Genomic DNA, 9,723 nt, shown 5'->3' with positions numbered 1-9,723 from the left:
GTATCCAAGTTAGTAAGCAAAAAACTAGAGAAATAGATAAAGCAAAATCTGTAAAGAATTTCTCTGTAGTTCTTGTTGTTCAACTTGTAAGCAGCTGTGTACTATTTGTATCACAGAGTTCTCTACTTAATATATATCTCTGGTGGAAAATTTCAATGCACCAGAAAGTTATTAAATACTTGTATTTAATTTCTTTATGATTTGATTTTTGTTATATTCTTATTCCGCACTATTGCAAATCAAACACAATTATTTACTTGTAGAAGAATCATTCTTAAAATCCAAAAAGAAGCCAGAATTACATTCAACCACCCTTATGTAATTCTTGTTTAGATTGTTTGGGAATAACAAATGCTCGTCCCAATTTCCTTTGAAATCAATAACACAAACACGTAACATATCCTCAATTGTTTGAATTGTTCTCTCGCTCTGGCTGTCCGTCTACGGATGATAAGTTGTACTCATATTCAATTTAGTTCCCAAACATTCTTTAAAACTTTTCTAGAATCTTGAATTGAATTGTGGATCTCGATCAGATACAATAGACACAAGGACTCCGTGACGAGCTACTATTTCTTTCAAATACATATGAACCAACTTGTCTAGTGAAAATCTTTCATTAATTGGCAAGAAATGAGCTGATTTGGTTAGTCTGTCCACTGTAACCCAAATAGTATCATGGTTCGCTTTCGTTCTTGGCAAGCCAACTATAAAATCCATAGCAATATGCTCCCACTTCCACTCTGGAATTTCCAATGGTTGTAATAATCCACTTGGTCTTTGGTGCTCCGCCTTAACTCTTTGACATGTGTAATTTTCTAACCCATTCCGTAATTTCTCTCTTCATGTCTAGCCAACAATAATTCTTTTTTAAATCTCTGTACATCTTGTTACTTTTCGTATGAATGGAATACTTTGAATTGTGAGCTTCTTGTAGAATTTCATTCTTCAATCTTGCCACTGGTGGAATCCAAATTCTGTAAGAAAATATGAGAATACCTTGATCATCCTTTCGAGTGCATAACTCTTCTCCTACCAAATGATTAATGTCTTGATCCATTATTTCCTCTTGGCATTTCTTTATCTTCTCTAGCAATTTTGGCCGAAAAGTCATACTATACATCTTTGCTTCATTGGGCTTACAAATTCTGACTTCCAATTCCAATTTCTGAAATTCCTTGTATAACTCTTCAGGTACTGTTAACACGTTCAGTCTTTCGTTTGCTTAGTGTATCGGCCACCACATTTGCTTTTCCTGGATGATAATTAATTGTGCAATCATAGTCCTTGATCAACTCCAGCCATCTTCGATGTCTTATATTTAGTTCCTTTTGCGTGAATATGTACTTAAACTTTTATGGTCCGTATAAATCTCGCATTTTTCTCCATATAGATAATGTCTCCAAATCTTTAAGGCGAATACTATTACTGCTAGTTCCAAATCATGAGTAGGATACTTTTGCTCATGAGGTTTCAGTTATCTAGATGCATATACAATAACTTTATCGTGTTGCATCAAAACATAACCTAATCCCTTATGAGAAGCATCAGTGTAGATTATAAAATTTCCTTGATCATCTGGAAGTTACAAAATAGGTGCCGTGATTAGTCTCTTCTTCAATTCCTGGAAACTTTCTTCACACTTCTCGTTCCATATAAACTTCTCACTTTTCCTAGTAAGCTTCGTCAAAGGTGTCACAATCTTCGAGAAATCCTGAACAAATCGTCGATAATATCCCGCTAATCCCAAGAAACTTCTTACTTCTGTTGGTGTTTTTGGCCTTTCCCTTTTGGCCTTTCCTAATTCATAACAGCTTCAATCTTTGTTGGGTCCACTTTCATTCCTTCAATACTTACTACATGCCCTAAGAATTGAACTTCTTATAACCAAAACTCACACTTTGAAAACTTGGCATACAACTTTTTCTTTCTTAAAATTTCCAAAGATATCCTTAGATGCTCTGCCTGATCTTCCGTTGACTTTGAGTAAATCAAAATATCATCAATAAAAACAATGACACACTTGTCCAGATATTCCTTGAAAATTATGTTCATCAAGTCCATAAATGTTGTTGGGGCATTGGTCAATCCAAAAGACATCATTAAGAATTCATAATGACCATACCTTGTTCTGAAAGATGCCTTTGGTATATCTTCAGGTTAATCTTTAACTGATGATATCCCGATCTCAAATCAATCTTAGAGAAATAATTGACTCCTTTCAGTTGATCAAACAAATCGTCAATTCGAGATAATGGATACTTGTTCTTGATCGTAAGCTTATTGAGTTCTTGATAATCGATGCATAACCTCACGCTTCCGGCTTTCTTCTTAACATATAGTACCGGTGCACCCCATGGGGATACACTGGATCGAAATACTCCTTTCTCTAATAATTCTTGCAATTGCTTTGCCAATTCCTTCATTTGAACTGGCACCATTCTGTACGGAGCTTTAGATACTGGTTTCGTTACAGGTGCTAGTCGATCGCAAATTTGATTTCTCTATCTGGAAGAAGTCATGGTAATTTGTCTGGAAACACGTCTAGAAATTCATTTACCACTGGAATGTCTTCTAGTTTTGCTGGCTCCTAACTTCTATCTATCACATATGCAATGAAATGCTTACATCTTCGTCATAATAATTTCTTAGCTTGAATTATTGTCAAGAATTTCTTTGCTTGCCTTTCATCTTTAAACGTCACCACTTTCTCGTTTGGCATCTTCAGGATTACTTTCTTAGTACGACAGTCTATCTGAGCATTGTGCTTAGATAGCTAGTCCATTTTTAAAATAATGTCAAACTCTCCTAACTTAAATGGTATCAAGTCAGCATCAAACTTATTACAATAAATCTCAATCTCGCAGTTTACACACACTTCGGTAACAGATACACGCTCCTGATTTGCTAATTCTACCGTCATAATTTCACTTAGCAATTCAATTGGACAATTCAACTTATCAACAAAATCTTGAGAAATAAATGATCGAGTTGCTCCCGAATCTACTAGCACTTTAGCACATTAAGAATTCAGAGTAAGCGTACCTGCCACAACATTAGTGTCCATGATAGCATCCTTCACAGACATTTCATAAACTCTATCTCTGGGAGGTTCATTCACTGTTGGAGTAGCTCCCATGATTCTCATTGCATTATTGACCGAAAATGGTGTCTTGCAATCCCTTGCTATGTGTCCTGGATTTCCGCACCTGAAACATGTATACCTAATTGCTGGAATTTTGCCTCCTGATTCCTGGTAGTCTTATCCTTGTTGATTGGCTCTCTGGCTGGCTGATTACGGTATTCCCTTGAATAGTGCCCCCTCTGGTTGCATCTGTAGCAGACCACATTTAGCTTGCTGTAAACTCCTCCATGTTTCTTTCCACATACTTGGTAGTCAGATAAAGCTGGCCTCTGCTGGGTCGGCTGTTTCCCAGTGGCTGGACGGTTACCTTGATCTCTGTTGCTTGTATTCTACCTATTAAAATTCCTTCCGGACTGAAACTTGCCTTTCCTCTGATTAACATTTACAAACTTCCTTGCCTGGGATTGTCCTTCACTCTCTTCAAACTTCCTTTTCTTACTTTCCTTCTCTTTCTGAGACATTTCACTCTCTGTCTCTGCAATCATAGCTTTCTGCACAACTCCCGCATACGTATCCAATTCAAATATGGCCACCTTCCCTCAGATCCATGGCTTAAGACCTTGCTGGTACCTCTTAACTTTCTTCCTATCAGTGTCCACATATGATTGTACAAACCTAGACAACTCCTCAAACTTACTTTCATAATCTGTCACTCACATATTCCCCTACTTTAGCTCCAAAAATTTCAATTCCATTTGATCTTCAACAAACTGAGGGAAATATTTTTCTAAAAATAACTCATTGAATCTCTCCCACATAACATCATCTATACCTTCCAACATCTTAACAGTTTCCCACCGGTAGGTGGCTTCATTCTTCAGATAGTAACTCACAAACCCAGTCTTCTGCTCCTCTCTCACCTTAACTAAGGCAAATCTCTTCTCAATTTCCTTCAACCAGACTCTTACCTCAATAGGATCTACGAAACCTTTAAACTCTGGTGGATTCACCGCCTGAAATGTCTTAAAGGTTACCTGAGGATTAGTCTGCCTCTGCTGTTGTTGAGTTAGGTGGACTGTCTGTTTGGCTAAGATCTGAAGAATATGGGCTACAGTTGGGTCTATAGGGCCTGGATTGGCATTCTAGTTATTTTTGTCTTAGGTGTTGTTGTTGGTTTCTTCATTCTGGTTGGTAGAACGAGTATTTCTTCTAGGAGGCATTTTCTGTAAAGAATCAAACAACTTATTTAACATTTAAATCAAAACCCTTTTTATGAAAAGATTTTGTAAAACAGAAATATCTCTTTTTTTTGAAAAATTTTTCAATCGTTGGACTAAGTAAATTGCATGCTTCTTTACAGAATGTAAACAGTTAAGGGAAAAAGGTACATGTTATCACAAGAGTTTTATAACTGGTGTGGTAAGATAAAATAGGTATGGTAAAGTAAATGACAATGCTAGAAAGGAAAGGTACTTATATATATACCAAAGTTTGGTGGCACAATCACGAAACGTTTTATTAAAGGCAAAGGTATAACAGGCCTATCCATTATTCAGCAAGTCTAGTTGATTTATACACCTACCAAAAGTCTGATGATACACATTACACACTATTATACATATATCAGCTGTCACATCATTTTCATCGTTTAGATTCAGGGAAACTCTGGTCCACCAACCTTGCAAAATCCTCCAATACCTCTTTGGTCCATCCCATAAGAGCATCTGGGGCTGCATAATCGCAAGTAGCTCCATGAAGTCTAGCCTCAAGTATTCTCCGGGTCACCTGAATCTCATTCCGAAGCTCTCTCCCATTCCTGTCAACATCTATAGTCCTTATAGTGTGTTGTAGCTCCTGAATCTGAGCCAACAGGGCTTCTCGTTCCAAAAGAAGAGACTCATACTTATAGTATATAATTGGGTGTGGAGTAAACTGGAAAGTTGCATACGCAACTGAATGTCCGGTAATGTCAGAATCAGCAGGTGGGGGTCCTCGAATAGGCGGTCTCACGCCAGGAAGTGCAATAGCTTGTAGCGGTGTAACTGTCATAACTGGTATTATAGCTGACACATGTGTGAGAGCTGGGCGTAGATCAGATGACGGTCCTCGAACTGAAGTTTCCGAGTGATCAGATGACACCGGGATAAAGGAATCTGCCATCACCGCTATCTGGAAATTACGCTGCTAGATAAGAATCTCGAGTCTCCTCAAGAATCATACTAAAATCTACCATTTAATCACACTCAACCTCTCGACGTTCTATTTTTCTATTTCTTAATTCTAATCTTGCCCCTCTACCGATTCCCGATAATCTAGGCTTGTGGCAGTGACTTTTAAACGGTAGCTCTGATGCTAAACATGTGGTGCCTTCCAAACCCGGGTTAGAAGTTTGGGGTCCACAACACACACACACACACACCATATATAAACCTGTTTATGAAATATTATATATGCAATGACCCTACTTACCATATTCCACGGATCGTAACAGTTTAAAGTATGCCCACAAGCCACAACCTTATTTATATTACTAACGTACCAAATTCCCAGTTTATTTGTCTTAAAACTGAAATAAACTTTAGTACAAACTATCAACACAAATTAAGCCAAACATCATCTACTAGCTAATTTTATTTCAACCTGGAAATCTAGCTCGTGCACTTGTCTGGGAATCCTCGCTACCACCAATTTCCTTTTTCACTGGAAAAGAATATAAACAAATTTGAAAAAGTGAGCTAACTAGCTCAACAAGTCACAATGACAACACTGAGATTAAACAATGATAAATTGAAATGATATAAGGAATCAAGTTTCCTTCTAAGCAATGCTTAGAATTGGATATTCACTTTTATTTTAAAAAACCAAGGTTAGGCTGCTGATCAGTCATGCGCTAACCCCGAGCAAGGCTCCCAGCTTTGCTCTATATACTGGATCCAAGGCATGCATTGGCCTAGTATGACCATGAATCTGGTCCGACCACGAATCTGGTCCATATTTGAAAACAAACCAATTCTATAATAACAACACGATAAACAATGTAAATTCAATAAGATGAATCATAAACAACATTTATCTCGAAGCATAGGGTGATTCATAACATCCTAAAGATATAACAAGGTAAACAGGAAGATTGACTATCAATCCAAGGAAAAAATCAGAAAGTAGAAAACTAAGGGTTCAATGGTTTCAAGGATTGGTCTTCTGTTATACAAGGCATAAAGGTTCGTATGTTAAGCAATTCCATATCATGAATCAGTATGTGGTAGATATGTATTTGTGGAGTAGTATCTTATATCTGAGAATTCCACAATCAAAAGTTTACGAAGAATAAGGCTTATGGCTCAAGATCAATAACAATAATCAGGGTTTAGGGTTGAGTACTTTCAAGTACTTGCAATATAGAATAATAATTGTTTGGAATACTTGCAAAATAATGAAGAGAGTTCGAAAATACTTACAAATATACTACAAGAAAAAACAGAAGCACTTGCCTTATCAATTTGCTTTTACTCTACTTGTATTTGTCAATTGGTTCCCACTCACTGACCACTTACTTCCTCTGTTAAACATCACATGTATTTATCGATACTCATTCTCATCTCATTCTACACATTACAAGCTTTTATCTACCATTCATTTCACCCAAATCCGACGTACAGATTAAAAGTTACAACAAAAATCGTCAAATAATGCACATACAGGCATATTATACAGTAATAAGATCACATATAACACGTATCATGTAAGATATTTGATCAAAATAATTTTTTAAAGAAGATTCGGGGTTAAAATGATTTTCCAGGTAATTAATACGAATTTTTGAACATTTTTCGGAATTAAAACGGGTCTCAGAATTATTTTATAATTAAATAATAGGGTTCGAACACCCGAATCTGAATTTAAAATTATTTAATAATAATTATTGAGCCTTAAAAACAATTTAAAATAATATTTTAAAACTTGAAATTATTTTTTGGATTTTTTAAATCCAAATAAATAATTAAATCTAATTAAAAAATCAATTAAAATTAATTAGTAACTAGTTAAATTAATTAATCAATGTTTAAATTAATTGAAAAATTAAATAATTAATTATCAACTAAAATTAATTAATTAAATAATTAAGATTTATTTTTGAATCAAAAACAATTTTCAGAAAATAAATAATGAATTCTTAGAAATTTTAAAATAATTAAAATCAATTTCTGAAAATAAATATAATCAGAATATCATTTTTATAAGTTTTTATAAACAGAAATCCAACATTTGTAAAAATCCTGAAACTTCAGTGACTGATTTGCAAAAACAGGTTTCGAGAATTGATTTGGGAAAATTTGGATCAAAACCGGGTCAAACCCCGGGTCATAATCGACCCGAACGGGTCACCCAAAAGCTAAAGAAGCCGTTGGAAAAGCGGAATCCGGCGAGTCAAATTCGAGCAAATCCTGAATCGTTTGGTTTGATTCTTTGTTCCAACAAACACCTGAGCATGCCAGCAACCCAGAGTTGTGATTTGTTTCTGTTCATAACCCCGGAGCTGCGTTTTCCAGTGAAAATGCCATGAAAACCGGCAAACTTCGAGCTTTTTCCGGCAACTAGATGCAATCAGCCAACACAACAATCAAATACATGAATCAGTGCATTTTGAGACGATATATAAGTTGGTATTAATCACTCATACCCAGAATCAATAGAAATGAAATCTCCAAATCGAATTAAGAACATTCAAATAATTAAAAACCCTAATCTTACAAATTCAAGAATCAAATCTCAATTTCTATATGTTATTAAACTCCAAATCAGTCATATAATATACCAAAATGACCAGGATAAAATTATCTATATGATTCAAGCATCAAATCACAAAAATAACATCAATATCAAAAATTCCTCTTTTAATCATTAATAATTCAAATTAAAATAAATAAATAAGAAAATAACCTTGATTTCTGCATTAAAAGTGATGATTGATTCAGAAAGAGCTTTTCGACAGCTTCGAATAGGTATATGGCATGCTCGATTCTGAATTCGGTAACGCCTTCGTTTGTGAGTTTAATTTTCAAGAACGCAGTGTTTTTATGGGTTTTTCTTTGTATTCTATCATTTTCTACTGATTGATTATGATTATATGAATAATATGAAATAAGAAAAGGGCTATTTATATTTGTAGAACATTAATACCCGTTGAATCGTATTGGATCGAAAAATAAGTTGTTTAGCCGCTAAGTAACTGTAAAAACGATTCGATTTGATACCCGTATTGGATATCTATCCAAGCCGGGCTTCTTATAAAACACTTTATACGAAAATAATGTGATAAAATCCCGTCTTTCGAGAATACATGTTTTATTGAGCTGTCGAAATGATTATCGTATCGAAAATTTTGCGCCGAGACACGTACGGGTCAAACCGTAATCCGGATCGAAAATGTCAAAACACGGAAAATGTTCGAAATTATCAGATTAGGTTAGGAATGAGTTTTCCAAAGAATTTCGGGTTGTAAAAACGTAAAAATGGTTGAAGTTGGACGGTTCCCAGTTTTATAAAATAGTTCTGTAATTATACAGAAAATTATTAATAAATTCATAAATCATTTTAAAATCATATAACGATCCAAAAATTACCAGAAAAATATCACAAGTATCTATATTTTATTCTGGACATATTAAAATTAACATACTGTCATTTTATCATATATAAACATCTAAATATTAATATCAATCATCAGATAATTTACCAAAATTCACATAATAATCACATAATAATCATTTATTGATAAAAATAATTACACGCTATATCCCGGATATTACAACCAATGTCTAAACACCGATGTTATATCATATTTTTCTAGTATTGTATACACCACACATACGAAATAATATATTTACCATAACACATAATACTTTCAAATATATCATTACTTAGCCCACGTTTTGATAATCAAATTTACAAACATAATATACAATTTTGGAAACACTAGCAAGATCGACCGTAGACTTACCTCAAATTCTGATCAGATCTGAATTTACTCTTTTGACCTACTAAACCATGTTTTCCTAAAAAACACGAAACACAAAAGTTGTTTAAAATGAAAAGATCTTTCCGGAAAGTCCGGAAACAACGAATTCTGACTTGCGATGATTTTTTTTCGAATTTTACAAGACTTTTGATTTTTGAGTGAAAAAACCCTACAAATTTTATTAATAAAAATAAGAAAGATGAATATGGTGTATTTATAATGTTACAAAACCTTATTTCTTAACCAACCAGTTATCCATATTAAAATTAGATCCAAATTATAAGCTCATTAGTCTAAGTCAATTTTAGATCATAATCTTAATCATATTTTATTCCTTTTATTCTATTATTTTAATTATTATTATTCTAAAAATTACGGGAAATTACATATTACCCTCCCTAAAAAGAATTTGTTATTCCCAAACAATCTAATAAAGAATTACAGAAGGGGGGTTGAATATAATTCTAGTTCTTTGTTACGTGCTGATTCTCAATGATCAGAAGAAGCTCATGATCTGACTGTGTTTAGATGTCATCAGTATTTGATGTGTCGTCAGGATTTGATGCATCATCAGTATTTACATGTCATTAGCATCTGAAGGCAGTCTGTTATGAAGATT

The sequence above is a fragment of the Apium graveolens genome, chromosome 6, assembly GCF_009905375.1.
Source record: "Apium graveolens cultivar Ventura chromosome 6, ASM990537v1, whole genome shotgun sequence".
NCBI classification, from domain to species: Eukaryota; Viridiplantae; Streptophyta; class Magnoliopsida; order Apiales; family Apiaceae; genus Apium; species Apium graveolens.
Note: the sequence above shows the minus strand (reverse complement) of the source record.